The sequence below is a fragment of the Bos indicus genome, chromosome 27, assembly GCF_029378745.1.
Source record: "Bos indicus isolate NIAB-ARS_2022 breed Sahiwal x Tharparkar chromosome 27, NIAB-ARS_B.indTharparkar_mat_pri_1.0, whole genome shotgun sequence".
In the NCBI taxonomy this organism is placed as follows: domain Eukaryota; kingdom Metazoa; phylum Chordata; class Mammalia; order Artiodactyla; family Bovidae; genus Bos; species Bos indicus.
In genome coordinates, this window is record NC_091786.1 from 6,170,023 (window position 1) to 6,175,000 (window position 4,978).

Genomic DNA, 4,978 nt, shown 5'->3' on the forward strand with positions numbered 1-4,978 from the left:
TTTTATTATGTTGAGGTATGTTCCTTCTATTCCTGCTTTCTGTAGGGTTTTTATGATAAATGGATGTTGAATTTTGTCAAAGGCTTTCTTTGCATCTATTGAGATAATCATATGGTTTTTCTTTTTCAATTTGTTAATGTGGTGTATTACATTGATTGATTTGTGGATATTGAAGAATCCTTGCATCCCTGGGATAACGCCCACTTGGTCATAATGTATGATCTTTTAAATATGTTGTTGGATTCTGTTTGCTAGAATTTTGTTAGGGATTTTTTTCATCTATGTTCATCAGTGATATTGGCCTGTTCAGTTCAGTTCAGTCGATCAGTCATGTCCAACTCTTTGTGACCCCATGAATTGCAGCATGCCAGGCCTCCCTGTCTATCACCAACTCCCAGAGTTCACCTAAACTCATGTGCATTGAGTCAATGATGCCATCCAGCCATCTTATCGTCTGTCATCCCCTTCTCCTCCTGCCCACAATCCCTCCAGCATCAGGGTCTTTTCCAATGAGTCAACACTTCACATCAGGTGGCCAAAGTATCGGAGTTTCAGCCTCAACATCAATCCTTCCAATGAACACTCAGGACTGGTCTCCTTTAGGATGGATTGCCCTGTAGTTTTCTTTTTTTGTGGCATCTTTGTCAGGTTTTGGTATTAGGGTGATGGTGATCTCATAGAATGAGTTTACCTTCTTCTGCAATGTTCTGGAAGAGTTTGAGTAGGATAGGTGTTAGCTCTTCTCTAAATTTTTGGTAGAATTCAGCTGTGAAGCCATCTGGTCCTGGGCTTTTGTTTGTTGGAAGATTTCTGATTATAGTTTCAATTTCCATGCTTGTGATGGGTCTGTTAAGATTTTCTATTTCTTCCTGGTTCAATCTCTTTAGCAAGTGGTGCTGGGAAAACTGGTCAACCATTTGTAAAAGAATGAAACTAGAACACTTTCTAACACTATATACAAAAATAAACTCAAAATGGATTAAAGATCTAAATGTAAGACCAGAAACTATAAAACTCCTAGAGGAAAACTCTCTGACATAAACCACAGCAGGATCCTCTATGACTCACCTCCCAGAATATTGGAAATAAAAGCAAAAATAAACAAATGGGATCTAATTAAAATTAAAAGCTTCTGCACAACAAAGGAAACTATAAGCAAGGTGAAAAGACAGCCTTCAGAATAGGAGAAAATAATAGCAGACAAAGCAATGGACAAAGCATTAATCTAAAAAATATACAAGCAACTCCTGCAGCTCAATTCCAGAAAAATAAACGACCCAATCAAAAAGTGGGCCAGAGAACTAAACAGACATTTCTCCAAAGAAGACATACAGATGGCTAACAAACATATGAAAAGATGCTCAACATCATTTATTATCAGAGAAGTGCAAATCAAAACCACTATGAGGTACCATTTCATACCAGTCAGAATGGCTGCGATCCAAAAGTCTACATACAATAAATGTTGGAGAGGGTGTGGAGAAAAGGGAACCCCCTCTTACACTGTTGGTGGGAATGCAAACTAGTGAAGCCACTATGGAGAACAGTGTGGAGATTCCTTAAAAAACTGGAAATAGAACTGCCTTATGACCCAGCAATCCCACTGCTGGGCATACACACCGAGGAAACCAGAATTGAAAGAGACGTGTGTACCCCAATGTTCATCGCAGCACTGTTTATAATAGCCAGGACATGGCAGCAACCTAGATATCCATCAGCAGATGAATGGATGAGAAAGCTGTGGTACATATATGCAATGGAATATTACTCAGCCATTAAAAAGAATACATATGAATCAGTTCTAATGAGGTGGATGAAACTGGAGCCTATTATACAGAGTGAAATAAGCCAGAAAGCAAAACACCAATACAGTATACTAATGCATATATATGGAATTTAGAAAGATGGTAAAAATAACCCTGTATGCAAGACAGCAAAAGAGACACAGATGTATAGAACAGTCTTTTGGACTCTATGGGAGAGGGTGAGGGTGGGATGGTTTGGGATAATGGCATTTAAACATGTATATTATCATATGTGAAATGAATTGCCAGTCCAGGTTCGATGTATGATATGATACAGGGTGCTTGGGGCTGGTGCACTGAGATGACCCAGAGGGATGGGATGGGGAGGGAGGTGGGAGGGGAGTTCAGGATGGGGAACACGTGTACACCCATGGCAGATTCATGTCAATGTATGGCAAAACCAATACAATATTGTAAAGTAAATAATAAATAAATAAATACAACTGAGAAGAAAAAAAAGAAGTTAGACCAAAAAAAAAAAAAAAAAAAAAGAAAGCCAGACATCTTGGTGAAAAGGCTACATATAGAGGTGGGGGCAAAATCATGGTATTCCTACAACACAAGATGTAATAAAAATGGTAATAGCTCACGGTCCAATACATCAGCATCTAACCAAGTGCCCCCTTCCTCAAAGATTAACTGGACAATTACAATGAGGAACATTACTTGGCCAGATATTGCAGACTGACTATATTGGACCTCTACCAGTTAGTCAGAAATGCCAATAGGTATGTACAATAGTAGACACTTATTCTGGATATCTAGTTGGTTGTGCTTACAAACATGCAAATCAGCAAAATATAATTAAAACTCTAGAAATTATTACTCCATACGATGGTACCCCAGTTCAGATTCAAAGTGAAAATGGATCATACTTTAAAGTTAAGTTAATTAAAACCTATGCCCAGACAAGCAATATAGAATGGATTTATCATATCCCTTATTATCCCCAAACAGCCGGTTTAATTGAACGGATGAATGGACTTTTAAAACAACACTTATTAAAGTTAGGAGTGGGAGAATATAAACAATGGAAAGATAATTTATTTGAAGACTTGCAACAATTAAATAATAGACCTATTGGACAAAGTGAAACCCCCTTGATGAGAATGGTGAGTCCTAATCTTAGTTTATCTGTGGCCCTCATTTCAAGATGGGATGCAACCTTAGAGTATTAGGAAATGCAACCAGGAGCTATGAAATCTTTTAAAGCTACTCCTGAAGCAGCTGGATTGGATCTATATTCTATTGAACAGACTCATTTAAATCCCTCAGATACTAAAGTGCTTCCTATAGGAATTGAAATTAAATTAACTCTGAAACATCTTAGCTTGATTAAAAGCCATTCTAGCCTGGCCATTAAAGGTATACAAGTCTTTGGAGGAGTAATAGACAATGATTACCAAGGGGAAATTAAGGTTCTTTTACAAAATGGTGGGGACTACCTGGTGTTAATTGCTGCTCCAGATCAGATTGCACAATTATTCATCTGTTGGAATGCCCCCTGCCTTGCAAACCCTCCGGGGAGACAAAACGTTTGGATCCTCTAATCTAACATGTCCTGGGGCTAAAATATGGTTTAAGTTACCCAATATGAATAAACCAAACCAGCTGAAGCTATAGCCCAAGGCCCAAAAATGTAATTGTTGCTAAGACTACGGGAATGGAAACACCTAACCATATCCCTTTACAATATTGCTACACTCAAGAAACTTAAAATATATATAATGTTTATCACACAAACTGACCTAATAGATCTTTTCCTGAGAACCTTTGTTGCTTGGACACAGGCGGACCCACAGGACAATGTCTTCCTCTCTTGGGCCTGCTTCTATGCAACCTTCCAGAGCCAGTCATACTGTTGGGCCTGTGGAGCTCTATCACTGTCTTCCACTCATGGGCCTTGGTGGGTGTCACCCTTAAATGGACCTGACTTTTAAGAATATGTCATTTTATTCAAGAAAATCAAGATCAAACCAGAAGTTTAAATGTCCTTAATATGACTTACTAACTTGGTGTAACAATACTGATGGATTAGGACACAATTTGCCTTTTGTTTATGATCAAGCAAAAAGAGTTGCCTGTGACTATTATATGAAAGAAAGAACCAATGCTAGCCATGCCCATAGAGAAACCAAAGCTACACGATATGGTACCCTACAAATATGCCAAATTTGGGACCAATATAAGTGGGTAACTTCAGAAGAGGGATGATTGATAAAGGCAGCCCCAATTTGCTGGGAAGAAAATAATCATACCAAATTGTATCCTAATAGTACTAAATCTCTAGCATTCCTACCAACATGTTGTGTAACATCTTGATTAAATTTGTGTAATCAAACAGAAGCAGTGAATCATATGAATTCACCAGATTCAGTCATATGGCCAGGGACTGATTGGATAAACAACCCAGGCATATGATTTTAGCCCCAAATGGAACTCACTGGATATATGGGGTTAATCTTTGGCCCTGGTTACCCACAGGATGGACTGGAAGATGTACCTTGGGACCGTCATTTGCACGCGGTCAAATTTTAAATGAATTACCACACACCCCAGCCAATTTCCCTATAGCACAGGCAAGATAGACACGATCTGTGTTCCAGTGGTATGGCTACTCAGCTGCAATATTTGTGCCATCACTTGGCACCACTGACATAATGCTCATAGTAGAAGCCTTGACTAATTTTACAAAATAAGCTTTAATATGCAAAGCCATACTTCAGAATAGAATGGCATTAGATATATTAACAGCAGCACAGTAAACCTGTGCCATAATTCACACAGAATGTTGTGTGTTTATCCCTGATCATAGTGCTAACATGTCAAATTATCTTCAACATGTGAAGGGAGTAATCAATAAGTTAAACAACCCTAATGTATCTATATGGGACTCTTTGCTGTCTTGGTTTTCTGCACCTTCACATTGGATAATGCATGCTTTGGTTTTTCTAATCATACTTCAGTTCAGTTCAGTTCAGTCGCTCAGTCATATCCGACTCTTTGTGACCCCATGAATCACAGCACGCCAGGCCTCCCTGTCCATCACCAACTCCTGGAGTTCTCTCAGACTCACGTTCATCGAGTCAGTGACGCCATCCAGCCATCTCATCCTCTGTAGTCTTCTTCTCCTCCTGCCCCCAATCCCTCCCAGCATCAGAGTCTTTTCCAAT